This window comes from Euphorbia lathyris, chromosome 7 (genome assembly GCF_963576675.1).
Source record: "Euphorbia lathyris chromosome 7, ddEupLath1.1, whole genome shotgun sequence".
Taxonomy (NCBI): domain Eukaryota; kingdom Viridiplantae; phylum Streptophyta; class Magnoliopsida; order Malpighiales; family Euphorbiaceae; genus Euphorbia; species Euphorbia lathyris.
Window position 1 is genome coordinate 75174359 of NC_088916.1, and position 15286 is coordinate 75189644.

Here is a 15286-nt window from a genome sequence, read left to right on the forward strand (position 1 = left end):
GGAGTGAGAGAGTGTAAAGTCCTTGCGTCCAAGGAATGTTTTAACTCTTTCTCGAATGGTAATTATCCAAAGATGGATCCGCCCATGAGAATGTTCTCCTATCTTTGAGGAGAAAGTTGAGGGTGTAATGATCTCATGTTTGAGATGATTTTAACCCGCTTTTGATGGTGGTCAATCCTTTTCCTGTCTTTGAGGAGAGAGTTGAGTTCATTTGAAAGCTCCTGAGGGTCTGTGCTTCTTACCTTTCACGACAAGAAAAAGCTCCATCACCGACGGATCAGACCGACATAAAATTTTGTGTCGGTGATACCGACAGATTACCGATGGAAAACATGTGTTGGACATCACCTACGCATTCCCCTACATATTTCTAGAATGTGTAGGTGATTAGTAGGTGGCTTATTTCCGCCCCCATCACCTACAAATCGTATTTATGGACCGACATAGTATGTGTCGGTGAGTAAATTATTAAAAATAAAAAATAAAATTAAAATTATTATTTATATCAATAGAAAAAAAAAAACACTAGCGTGCCCTAATTTTTTCCTCTCCTCCGTCAAACTTGAGAACCCAATCCTTTTCTCTCCATCTTATCTCCTCCGATGGTTGCCACCAACACCAGCAACGCTACGACTGGTTCTCCTCCCCCTACCCTCTACTAGGCACGGTTCTCCTTATATAGAATTACAGTCGTAATTTGGAAACCCATTTTCTCCTCTTTCCCCTAAGATTCACGACGCCGCTCGTTACCGTACAACCTACCCATTTCCCTCTCATCTTCCACCAAACGTCAGGTGAATGTCCCCCTTAGCTGACCGTCTCCTCCACCCAAGGTTCTCTCTGTTTGCGATTCGAATTGGCCATTCACAGAGATCTGACATACTTCCGTCGACATTTTCTAGTGTTGTTGGGTTTTGAAGCTACGGTGGAAGACATAGTCAGATCTAATTGAAGGTTAATGTCTGGAAACCCTAGATATTGTGGCTTTTCTTTGCTTTTTCTATAGGGTTAACCCATCAAAACTTCAAGCAACCTGGTTCACGATAGGAACTGTTGAAAGGCTAGATCTGTTTTTTCATGCTTTTTTGTTTTGTTCTCTCTTTTGTTAACTGTGATTTTGGTGATTAATTATGTATTCACCAACATTTAGGTGAATTTTCTGAAGCCATTTAATACCCTTAAATTTGTTTGAGAAGGTACAATTTTGGAAATACAGAGTATGTGTATGTAATATCCCCTGGTACTTATGTGGCAAACTAATATGTCATGGCATTATAACATTATGCCTAGCAAGTATGTGGTTTTCTTGTTATGAATTGATATAGAGTGGAGGTGTTTATGGCATCAACAAACAAACAGGCATAATCCACAACCTGTTCTTGAGTTCTGAAACAATAGTGTGTTTAGAATTTTCAATTGCTAGTACTACGACCTATTTATCAGGTGTTCTAAATGGCTGAATACTTGAAATGTTTCAATTAATATCCGTTATCGTTTTTTCCGTTGGCATTCTCATCTATGTAAATCATGTTTCAACTTGTGGATTTTAGCTTGCTGGGGTTGTAGTAGTTGAAATCACTGGAGGTTCAACTATTGACTTTGTTTCACTCTCTCTGGCCGTCACACATTGGTAGTCATTTTGCAGATAGAAAATTATTTTAGAGACAATAGTTCTTCTATATTTATTTGATGTTTTAATTGGTTTGACAGGGAAAGGCACACAAGGAAAGGTCATGCTTTGAAGGATCTTGGACAAAGGAGCCTTTGAAATTTGACAACTCTTATTTCAAGTAAGAAAGCCAAATAATTGTAGTGTTATTCTTTTATATGAATGAACTTAATTTTGAAATCAAATCAGGGAGCTGCTGAGAGGAGATTTAGAGGAACTATTAGATCTCCCTGCAGATAAGGTCAGTGGCTAGAAGAAGAAGAGTTGAGCGCTTGAGGGATCATTGGCAGAGCTTGAATCCAAGTGATGCATTTGTGAAAACTACTACTAAACAAATGCATGTATTGCTTGCATAATGCTTGAATCTCAAAGTCGAATTCCTTTTTATTTATTGATCTTTATATTACAAATTATTGATCTTTAATTTGTAATATGCTTGATTGATTGCAGGGAAAAGTAGTGTAAGTGAAGATTTTGTGGGAAGTGAAGAAGATGCAAAACCAAGTGTTGGCTCATCAAAGAGGAAAAGAACTGGTAATTCCAATTCCCTAGATCTTCATTTTGTTGGAATTTAATTTAACAAATCCATGTTTTTCAACTTTGGTGTTTGTTAAATTTGTAGAATATTAAATTTATGTTTGGCTTGTTTTGTTAAATTTATATCTGATTTGTTTATATATGTGTTTGTAATTTAGTTCGTATATTCAAACGGATTGACGGGCAAGAGTACTAATGTTAGCTATTCGTAACTACTACTTTTTATATTGTTGATTTTTTTTTTGAACTTTTTTCCGCTTTGTGTAAAATTAGGCCTTTCGAGTTGGTGTCAAATTGCCCCCCAGCCAAACAGTTCTATATTCGTCACTGGTCGCATTATTTATATTAAAAAAACAGGTGTCTCATCAATTCTCTCATAATGAGATTGTTTGAAAATAATCTGTTGTACTTTTATCTCATTTTTATTATTCAATGTTCAAAGAAACCTTATAACAGAATTTTATAATGGAATAAGCTCGGAATTTTATCCAACAAGCATCATGGGAGTGTGACATTTCCTAATTTGTTTGCCAAACAAATTTCAGCTGCTGCAATTTTAGTTCAGTGACTAGATGGTTTAAGTAAATGTTTAATTATTTGTGTTAGTTGATAGTTAGTTGAATCCAAATAGATAGTTCAAGATATTTAGCAAGCAAAACATTAAGCTGCATGTAAAGCTTTTCGTTTATGGACACGCTACGTGTTAATGAAGGAGTGTGACAAAATCAATACTCCCTCCATTCCATTATATAGGTCATTCTAACAAATTAGTTTTTCCTCTAAATATAAGTCATTCTAGGATTCCAATGCTTATTGCCCAATAGTGACATGAGAGAGAATTATTTTTTGTATTGGTACATGTATTTTTTAATATTCCAATTCTTATTGCCCAATAGTGACATGAGAGAGAATTTTTTTTAGTTAACCAATATATTTCTTAATTTGTGTGAAATACTCTAGAATGACTTATATAATGGAATGGAGGGAGTAATATTTAACTAGTCTTGAACCAGCAGGTGCTTTACCAGGATATCTTTTGATTTATATGTAATTCATAGTTTCTCGTATAATATATATATATATATATATATATATATATATATAAAAGAGAGCTTCCTTCAATCCAAATAAATTGATCAAAATAAAATATAAAAATAATTTTGAAAATTTTTGTAATTTCGGACGAAATGTGAATTATTTAAATAAATATTTCGAAAAATAAATCACCGACACATATGGGTCGGTAATGTTATCGGAATGCCCGACGGAAGTCACCGACTAAAGGTAGTCGGAATTTCCGACACAAAACACCGATTGAAAAGTGTGTCGGTGATAAGTTGTGTTGGTGAAAAAATGTCGCAACTGCTTACCTACGATGTCAACGCCGACACATGAAATTGTGTCGGTCTTTCGTCGGTGATGATGATCACCGACACAATTTTGGTTATCACCGACAGATATTTCCGTCGGTGTTAGCGTTTTTTTTGTAGTGTTTGTGGAAAGGGGATCCGCCCGTGATGGGATCGATTGTCCTATCTTTGAGTAATTGATCCGCCTGTGGAACTTTTCATTCGCCAGCCACTGGGCGTATATCAGCACTAAAAGCTAGGCAAATGAATATAAGAAGTATGGCGAGAAAGAATAAATTATAAAATGTAGGATACTATAACAGTTTAATGCACATATAAGAATATGTAAAAATACTGATTTTTAGGCCCATGGTTCCGCCTTTTCCGAGCAACTAGAATCGCATCCTCAATGATGTTTAACTTATGAGTAATCACATATGGGCTTACTCCTGTGGGGATCTTATTCTCCTATGTAAATATGTTTTCAGATTCAATGAGAACTTTTTTAACATCCTCTTTGATCTCAAGTTTTAATCTTTTGGCGATCCGCACCCGCTTTCCATCAGCAATAAGGAGCGTTTCTATGTCGTCCAAAGCTGTAGTGACAAGTTAATATTTCTTATCTTCGTCCTCTTTGGATTGTGGGCGGATTGATAGTGACGCCGAGTATAAGTCTCTTTAGCCACCTTTTGGTTCCCGCTAATCATTACTCCTCCTTTGCTGGTGGGAATGTACATTGTCAGACGACGGATAGAAATTAGGGCTGCAACCTCTGGCCCTTGGTCTGGATAGTGTGACCCGTCACTCCAATGATGTCAACAATGGTTGTTTCTATTTGGATCGGATCAACCTTTAGTTTGGCGAATGCACCTTTGGCGATGACATTGCCGAGAACTGCTTGTGTCTTTACTCGCTTTATTTTATCTCCCATCCTTGAATCGCCATTGTTACTACCAATGCATCTGCATGTGGAGAGATTACTGGACCTGTTTCTGCAAAAGGAGCAATGGAGGGATGTTTTATCCAGAGCGGATATTTTTGCTTTTTCCACGGGTGGCTGATACACTGGTCCATCTGCTATGACATTAATGACACTTTTGAATTTATTTTTGGGATCTATCTTCTGCTTGTCATCTTGTTATTTGTTATTCTGGACAAAGCTGTCTAGTTTGCCAGCTCCCAGCAAGCTTCAGTGTGGTGGCCAACCAATGTGGTGGCCAACCTGTAGTACGCTTTGGCGTTTCTTCCAATGGTTACATGCTCCCCTCCTTTGGGTTCGGGATATGTAATGTCCCGCTTATATTGAATCTATTCTTTTATATTGTGGCAAGTTGGAAGCTTTAAACATTCTGTCCGCTTCGTACCCCAGGATCCGTGCTGTGAATGGCGAATTCATGTTAACTTGATGGCGTACCTTTCTGCATTGTTCTCTTGTCTATATAGAGCGGTATGCCCTTGTCTTTCAATCTCATCATCCGTGTGTTCAATGTTGAATCATGATGGTGAAGCCGGTTCTTGATCTTGATCTCGATCATGTTGAGGTTATGCTTGGAGATATGGTTTAACGCGGATGGATGTTGTCACAACCGTGGGAGCCGTTTTATCTAACTTCTGATATCTTGTCTCCGCGTCCTTCAACATTTTGCTAACATAATAGATGGAGAACTGCTGACCTTCTTCTTCTTAAATAACCACGGTGCACATATCTTTATCCATGACAGATTGATACAAATGCAGGTCTCCCCTTCAGATTGGTCTGCTCATCAAGGGTGGTTCTGCTAGGAATTGTTTTATACCTTGATATGCTTGTTGACAATCTTTCTAGTATGATGATCCGCCCGTTCAACCTCTGGATCTTTCTCACCCATTGTGGGGTTTTCATTTAGTCGCTCTTTTCACCTTTTTCCTCGCATGGCCTTTATTTAGGCGCTCTTTTCACCTTTTTCCTCGCAAGGTTTTTATTTAGGCACTCTTTTCACCTTTTTCCTCGCAAGGTTTTTATTTTATCTGGATTTGCTCTAACTCCTTTTTGGCCAATGACATAGTCAAGGAATTTTTCTGAAGTGACTCTACATATACACTTTTTTGGATTGAGCTTTATTTTTCATATCAGTGTTTGCACTGGTTGTAGTATTAGCAATTCCCTTGTACCTGTGGGTTAGCACTGAAAGAACTCCAGAAGTGGGGCACACTCTGTCCATTATTAAAAGATTATGGTAAGGCATAAAAGCTATATTCACTTACCTTGGGGATCGGTGGCTTGATCCACGGAACATACTTTATAGCAAAAGACTGTTTGCATTGACCTTGTTGGCAAATATCATGTATAATGCAATGTCTCTTTATGGAATTTTTAGTTCATTTTGGAATCAACTTAATAATTCCTTCACGTTGGTCCCTGACTCAAGAATGAACTTAGTCAAAGGATAAAACCGAGTAAATATTATATGTCAAACAAATTCATAATAGAATTTTAATCGTGCTTGTTTTAATAATAATATCACGTATAACGGTCATAACCATAAAGATTGCTACTGCACATGAATATCATAATGAATTCTTAATAAATAACCATAATGAGAATGGTTTAAGAATAATGTCCTTTTGTATTTCAATGCGCATCAATATCCAAGATAGCATATTTATTTTAAACGTCATAAAAGTTATGACATTCTATATTGGGTAAGATATCTTACATAGTTGCTATTTACTTGCAATTAATATTGTGCATCCGTACATTAATGGCATTCAGAGATCATTAATGCCTCGTTTGGATGAAATATAATTAAAGTAAGGTAAGTGATGGTTTAATAATAGTTATATATGAAATTACTCTTATATCATTTCATTTGTATAAATAAAATAAACAAAGGGTAATTTTGGAAGAAAAAATACATGTACCATGATTCTCCTCCAATTCGAGGTGTATGGAAAATTACCCAAAATTCATCCTCACATACCTTCATATACCATTATCCAAACAATCTCTAAGGAATTATCATGCATATCCTAAGAATTTTACATAAATTAATGTTCTGATCCAAAACTGACACTTGCACTATTTTGTAGTTAGCTCAGGGTATGAAAGTTTTGTTTATCCAATTTGGTAATTCATCAGCCCATAATGGCCTTAATAGTTAGGGACAATTAAAAGATAATTACAAATAGACTCAATATTTTCAAGTCTCTTGTGTTGGTAACAGAAATTCTAACAATGTCAAATAAACAGTTTTTATATGAATAGACACATCCTTGTAAAAAAGGGAATGAAATAACTGTTTGACAAAACAATATTCAAAAATATGAATTTCTGATATTAAAAGTACTATATAGGAGAAAAGCCATATATAGATGGTGAATTTTACAAGGAAAAACCAAATATGATTTTTTTTGTAATTTCTTCTAATAGTTATATGCATGTTCATCCAAAAGACCGACCAGATCTAAATCATTTGTAATTACATGAGCCCTTTTATGATATTTTAATGTCAAATGACAAAATCACATTGAATGGATGAATTTTTTTATAAATCCCAAGATTACGGGTCTTATACATGCATCTTGTACTAATTCAATGATAATGACATATTACACTTGTCATGCATAAAAATATGAGGGCGTAGTAAGCATGCAAGATTTAATGAAAGATTCGTGTCTACTACTTTATCTTTCACAATTTATTAGATTTATCATAATAACATGTAATGATATTCATAGCACTTTATAAGAGTGAGAGATCTCAATTTTCTTTAATTAAAAATGGAATAAGAAAGGGGAGGAAACTTATCTTTTTCATCATAAAATTCCAGATTTAATGTAGAAAACTCTTTTCCACCAATATATGGAGAACTGTATCTTTGGATAGATTTGTTGTACTGATTGAGCCAAGGTTTGAGATTGAGATTTCTATTCCGTTGACTCCATTGTTTTGTTCTTTATGAAACTCTATACAATCAAGATTTTGTGATTTCCTGTTTGTTAGAGATCCACGATCACCACACCAATTGATAACTGGTGGAGAATTTCTGATTGTCTTCCGTCCCTGTGGGGGCGTCGTTGGGTTCGACGGGGGGAAGCTCCGATGCCAAAGTCAGTAAGGAAGAACAAGAGAGCAAACTGAATTGACAAAGGGTAAGTAAAAGTCTACATTGATAGCCTAGGGATGTAGGCTATATATAGCTAGGAAGTCGTAACCTTCAGCAACTAGAAGGTCTCCATTAATGCTCCATTAATGGCGGTTACTGGTTACCTTTAAGCTGGCGGTTACTGGTTACCTTTAACCTGGCGGTTAGCTAATTGATAGCTCATTAATGGTCTTTATGGCCGAGTCGGCGGTTAGCCGTTACTGTAATGAATCAGGTGAAAGAGGAGATTCGCCTCATAGGTTCGCCAGCGGATCTCACTGAGCTGAACCGTGGAGATCCGCCATCCGGTTCTTCTTGCGGCGTTCTGAAGGTGAATATCCCTTTTGGTCATTGGGATAATATTCTGTCAGTAAGATGAATATCCCTTTTCGTATTCTTTGATCCGTCAAGGCGTATGTACGCTCTCCTTGAGAGCTATGACGGGTCTCCGCTACTCGCTCTCATCGGGCGTATCTCGTTATGGCGTATCTCGCCATGGTCCACGTGGCGTGGCATAATGCTAGAGACTCCTTCCTTTTCCTCATTATTTGCATATTCTCCCCTGCATTAATTATCAGTAATTCCACATTAATCATGTATAAATATCTCTTTTAGAAGGAATAATGGTTTGCCATTATTTCTATCAATTTTCCCTTATTCCTTATTCAAGAATAATTGGGTTGTTATCAGAACCTACCCGAGATGATAAACACGGCAAATAAAGTATCTGGTATAAACACGAGGGCCCATGCCTTTTTAGCCAATATGTTGAAGTTAAACAAACAGAGATACCTGAAACCAAGTCCCCCATGTTCATTTCGGTGACACAAGTTCTTCCATAGTAAATATTTTTACTCCCCTCCGAATTTGAACCCCACCAAAACAAATTCATCATTTATTGCTGCTCCTCACATAGAGAAATAGAGATTAAAAACGTACTCATACAAAACGTAGGAGTCGCTTGTGCAACGAATTTCAATAAAACTTTCTTACCCGTCTATGATAGCATTTTACCATACTAACCAAAGATTTTATGCGACAACCGGTTTTTTAAATAGCACAAAATAACCCTTTTATTTCGACCCATTGTAGCAGCAAGCCCTAAATAACGACTCATACATAGAATCCGGGTGGATCCTCAAAATATTACAGATAACAACACGTACCTCCTCCGAAACCTTCTAACTAAAATGATGCTCGATTTTCGGTAGTTAATTGCTTGCCTAGAGTCCGCTTCATACATATCCGTAATTGCTTTTAACTAAACAACCTTTTGTTCACGAGCCCCACTTAAAAGCAAACTGTCATCCGCAAACAGAAGATATAACAGAGACGAAGTATTGCACGTAAACTCTCAATATTATAAAGTGTTTGATGATTGATCCTGATTTAATATAGTTGAGAGAAACACACAGACACAAATGATATAGGGATAAAGGAAGAGGAAATTGTTACGAAGAAAACAACATTTCGGAATTATCAACCCTACCCTAAATAATGATAATTCTTTTAAGGAAAAAGTTAAGTTAAAATTTATTAATATCCATTACTTTAAAAAGTAAAGGACATGAATTGATTATTTTATAAAGAATAAAAATAATTCAACCAATTAATAATTTGCACAACTCATTAGTTCACATAAATAATTTTAGTCTAAATATTTGGTAATAATAAATTAATAATTGATTAATTATTTCAACTATTATATTTTTTCCTTTATAACTAGTCTTTGTTCAACTCCTAATTATCAACCAAAATTGCATTAATCACGAACAATAAAAATGGTGAAACCAAACAGTCGGTTTTACAGGTGGAAGGGGCGGTCTGAGCTGGCAAAACAAGGGACCCACATTGTGTGTTTTGTTCTTGTTTAATTAGGGTAAATTACATCCATGCCCACTGAACTTTACTCATTTTCATATTATGGCCACTGAATTTCATTTCTTCCCAGTATGACCAGTGAACTTTTTATTCTTTTTAACACCGATAGCCACTTAATGCCTCAAAACGACCATTAACGGCTAGAAATAAAAAATTCAAAGCTTTAATTATATTCTAAGGAACTTTAATTCTTAAAAACTATCGTTTTGAGGTCATTTAAGTATTGTTTGGTTAGGATAGAGAAAGTGAATTTTTAGAGAGAGAAAATTCTAAAAAATGTAATTTTCGAAAATAAAAAATATGGTTTCATGGTAAATGTCGTTCTGAACAACTTTAATTCTTGAATATTTTCATTTTAAGAATGTTAATGATTGTTAACGGTCATTTTAAGTAGTTAGTTAAAATTGAGTGGCCACCGGTGTTAAAAAAGTGTAAAGTTCAATGGTCATACCGGGAAAAAATGAAGTTGAGTGGCTATAATGTAAAAATGGGTAAAGTTCAGTGGCCATGGGTGTAATTTACCCTGTTTAATTAGCTGTCTGGATGGTGGGGCCCGTTAGGAAGACGTTGTTGTCCTAACACACAGTGAGACGTGCGACGCTGTCTGCCACCTAGACAAATTCAACGGGAGACATCATCGTTGCCCACTCCGTCCACGTGTACTTCACTGGAAGTTGACGCGTGTACCTCCTATGTTGGAGCAGAATCAGATGTTTTTAAAATTTTGTCCTTATCGAAAGAGAAAGTCTGCTCTTCTACGCGTCTCTCTTGACACGTGTCTATTATCCACCAATCACAGAGCTGCTTCTTTTTTAAATTTGCGAAATATGCGGAATATATTTATAATTATAATTGGGTATGGGAAGTTTTATTTTTATTACTGTATTATGGAGAACAATTTGCCCATAATATTAATAATTCCAATTATGAACAACAAAGAATATTTTTTTTTTACTCTGTTTTATATATAATTATAAAATTGTGTTTAGTGCCCATTTCCAAGTCAATGTAAATCACAGATCTCGATGAGAGTTTACAGTGGAATTTACAGATTATCTATCAATGAGGGCTAAATTTTGACGGAATAGGGAATCGAACCTCAAACCTGTCAAGCAGAGGTTCAACACCTTACCACTCGGACCAACCCTCATTGACATTTTTATTGAATAATTGTTTATTGACCTGTTATGATAGGTTTTCTATTTTTATTTATTTATATTTATTTATATTTTTTCCTTTATAAGTGATTGTGGTCTGTATTCCTATATAAGTGTTATCAATTTCTTTTTTTATAGAAAAACAGAAGAGTTTTGACTATTATCACATAGATCTAATTCATTTTTTGGAAAAAAACTATGAAGTCGATTATGGATGAAGCGTGTTTCTCGTTACTGTATCAAAAACAGTTTTAAACACTGTCTACTATTATCTATCATGGTGTACGTTATTGAAGATGCAGATTCAAGCTTCTCTAATGTATTTCTGGATTATAATTTTTTAATTACTTATATCAAGATGTAATATTTTTTCTATTTATGAAACAATTATCTTTTTTTTTCTCAAATTTTTTATACCGTTGTTTTATTAAATTTTAACTGTTTTTTATTAATTTAGATTTTATTATTACTGTACTATCAATTTGAAAGATTATATATATAATTAAAGTAATATAGTATATAATATTATTAGGGTTATTAATATATTGCGGGTTTGTCAGTTCTTGGGTCATGGATACCCACTCCGTCCAAGTTCTGTCTCGTCCCAATTTCTATAAAAAAAAATATAGTATTATTAGGGTTAGTATGCCTGAAAATGATATTCACCATATATATTTAATGTTATTTAAATATTCTTATTCCTTGATGAATATTATATTGACCTTTAACAAATGATGCTTTTATATAGTTCATTGATTAAAATAACTAAATACAAAAGTATAGTTCATTATTCATATTATTGTATTTTTGTGGAGATCAATAATCTCACTCTTTCTATAATTATAAAAAACGAATTTTCTTAATTTGCAAGAAAATGGAATCAATTGAAAATTATTAGCTTAAGAATATGTAAAATTATAGTATTATCTATTAAAACAAAACAAAACAAATAAAATAAGAATCAGATTTTAGTGATATCAGAATGAGTTCGACTTAAAGGATTTTTTTTAAATGATTCTATATTTAATTAGTTAAACAAATTAACACCTATCTTTCATTGACTCCACCTTTGATTTAAAAAAAAATACTTTGCAATGTCAACATATATACCAAATGTGTAAAACAAGGTATGTCATTTTTTGTATTTTTATTATTAGGTGGCTATCTTATGTTTATAGATATTGTAACGGCCCGGTTCGGAGAGGGTGGTGCCGGGGTAGAAGGTCTGAGCAAGGAACGGCCCTAAGGGATGACAATGTGGGCAGGAATGAACTGAATCTCACATCGCAAATGGAGAGCAAGTGATTGGGGCTATTTAGTAAGGTGTGAATCCAATACATGAAGACGCGTTTTAAAGCTGTGAGACCCGATGTGTTGGAATTGGGTCAAAGCGGATAATATCTACATGGTATTGGACCAGAGTGTTACAGATATTTACACGAAAAATGCTTTTAGATCCGGACGATTTACAGGAACCGTTCGATCTATGGAAAAGAATATTCCCTAAAGATTCGAATGGCACCCTTCAGCCACGTGGAAGAATCACCTTTGTCTATCCCAGTAACCGTAGTACAAACGGTAGCTCAAAGGACAAAGCGCGCCATCTGACACTTCAGAAGACCGAAAGATGTAAGCCTAATGAAACCTTGATACTTGGCAGCACGTTTGCTACGCAGCACTTGACGACGTCATAGTCTGAACTAGGCAGAGCGAACCGAAGGCTGACATGTATCCGATGACTTGTTAGGTCGTATTTCAGAACAAGAAAGATTACCCTCGATAGGCACTATAAATAAAAAATAGTATGTGATCCATAAGAGGTACATAAATTTGATTATTTTCAACATTTCCTTCAACCCTTGTTAACTTAAGTATCCGAACGGGTTCACCGAATACTGACGGTTCTCTGACCTACTGTTATTCTTATCTCAAGTTAAAGGAAGAAAGATCTAAAATACATATGATAATATCAAAATCATTAGCAAATAAAAAAAGTATTTAAGAAGATATTTTTTAAACATTGTACAACCTTGAATAATACAAAAAAGTTGACCATAATTTTCCAATTCTTTTATATATAAAAAATTAAAGTATTTTTTTCAATTTTTAAAATTAAAAAAACTCCATCTTTGATGTCATGTATAAATAATAAACATTATAAGAAATTACGGGGTCTTAAATTTGTGGCTGGGATTACTTCATTTCTTACGGTCCAATTAAGTAGGAAAAACAAATTGTCAAATTAATAATATAGATGACTCATTTTGTCACAACAATATGGAATAAGATATTCACAAGGATGGAAGCAAATGTTTGGAACATACGATAAATTTATTATAGCTTATTTAATTTAATTTAACTATAGATTATTTATTCAACTAAAAATAAATATTTTATTTTTATACAAATAAAGCATATACAAATTTTAATATAAAATAAAATTAAAAAAGTTAAAAAATAAAAGAAAAAAATAGAAAAAAAAATGAAGAATTAGTTGCTATTTTCAACGAATTTTTTAAAATAGCAAATAATAGAATTTTGGCATGAGGGCAAAGAATTATGAAATTAAAGATATGAATTTGGGTAAAGGGGTCCTCCTTTTCGGCGGAGCTCTGGGGGATTTATTCTGGTCTCAGATTAGCTATTAATCTGGGTTTGAAAAAACTGATCGTTGAATCTGACAATATGGAAGATATCAGAATGATCTCTGATATGAATACTACTTATCTAAGTAGCAAGAACTTAATCAAAGGGATTAGAAGGTTTTGTTCTTCCTTTGAGACCATCAGTTTCTATCACATCTTCAGGGAGCAAAACAGGGTGGCGGACCGTCTTGCTGAAGAAGGCCACATGAGGATTTTGGGAGTTTCTACCTTCTCTTATCCTCCTAACTTCCTTTCTTCTCTTCTGATGGATGATATGGTGGGGGTCGGTTTTCCTAGACTGATCCCGGGCTAAGTCTTTTGTTTTTGTGGTGTTTTGTTTTTCCTTTCCTGTCCTACCAAAAAAAATGTCAAGAAATCTAAAACCACTTATGGAGTTAAAATGGACTTGTATCGAAGGACATATGATTTTTCGAAGTTGGATTAAAAAACATAAAAATTAAAACGTGACCAATTATTTTCATGATATTTTGGTCGTTATTTCCTTCCATCTACAGCCATGTTTTTGGGCTCTAATTTGCACCTTGAAGTAGCAGAGTTGTTGGAGAGTGAAGATAGGAAGTGGTGGAGTCAATGGAAGTTGCAAACTTTGATTCTCAATCTGATGCGGGGCATCTTTCCCTAGGATCGGGTCCGTACGAAGGAAGTCGGAGGAAGAACCAAGCACGAGCAACTAGCAAGTAAAGAGGCCAAAACAGGGCCACATAACAGCTCAACATCTAAGGCACGCCCCGCATAGATTTGGGCACGCCCCGCGTACTTGAGTGTCTGATTCGGAGAAGAGTTCAACAGCCAAAGTACGCCCCGCGTAGATTTGGGCACGCCCTGCGTACTTGAGTGTCTGATTCGGAGAAGAGTTCAACAGCCAAAGTACGCCCCGCGTAGATTTGGGCACGCCCCGCGTACTTGAGTGTCTGATCCGGAGAAGAGTTCAACAGCCAAAGTACGCCCCGCGTATAATTAGGCAGGCCCCGCGTACCTTCATTTTAAGGAACTTGTTCCTTACTCCAGCTTCCTCCTTATTTACAATCCTGCCACTCCTTATTTACACATTTGCCACTCTCTTATTACAACCATGCCACTCCCTATTTACCATCCATGCCACCCATTTATAATTAACCCATTTACCCCTTATCTTTATGTTTTACTTAGTTATGTAATTTGCCATTTATGTAATTTGGCAATTAGGGTTTTTGAGATGGTATAAATACATCTCTTTCTATTGTAATCTTTAACTTTTTATCAATCAAATATTAAACTTCTTCAAGAAGCTTGTTAAGGTTTTCACCTTCAACAATGGGGATTTCATATTCCTATGGATTTAGTCCATGAAACTTGGGATTCACTACTTCTAGTTTAGCTAGAGAAGAACATCTTTGTTAGTTTACGATTAAAACTAACACGTCACGATTTCAGTGAAATCCACGCTGTATCAGTTGGTATCAGAGCCGATCGTTTTCCTTGAACGGAGACTTGTTTCGACAATGATTCAACCGAGTTATTCACAAGCCTTAAAGGAACGTCTTGAAGCCGAGACAATGGAGATGGAGCTCCAATATGTTGAGATGATAAGAAAGACAAGAAAGAACTTGGAGCAAGAAGAGATGGAAAGACTCCAAAGGAGAACCCGAAGTAGCCGGAGGCGACAACATCAAGCCCAACGGAAAAGAGATGGAGAAACCACTATTTCACCTCCTAAAGATTCATCCCAAATCTGTCCCATTTTACGCAAGGAGGAGGTAAATCCAAAGCTTTCAAATCTTGACGTGGAAGTTGTGGGTATGCCTATTATTAGTGATGATTTGGTTGTTTGTGATGTTGAAGTAGATTTAAGTTCTCACTGTGGATTTATTGTTAATGAAATTATTGATGAGAATTTAAATGCATGTGTGATGAGGAGGAGTGG

The 15286-nt window shown here is 35.2% G+C and overlaps 1 long non-coding RNA gene across 3 annotated transcripts; it reads left to right on the forward strand.

The window, feature by feature from the left end:
* Window positions 1-523: 523 nt before the first annotated feature.
* On the forward strand, window positions 524-2890 carry LOC136234903 (uncharacterized). Of its 3 annotated transcripts, XR_010691522.1 has the most exons (6): window positions 524-954; window positions 1551-1630; window positions 1711-1790; window positions 1859-2006; window positions 2120-2203; window positions 2480-2890. It is a non-coding gene; the product is annotated as an uncharacterized lncRNA (long non-coding RNA). The 3 variants fall into 3 exon arrangements; XR_010691523.1 differs by lacking the exon at window positions 1551-1630 and having other exon boundaries at window positions 1859-2010; XR_010691521.1 differs by lacking the exon at window positions 1551-1630.
* Window positions 2891-15286: the final 12396 nt, after the last annotated feature.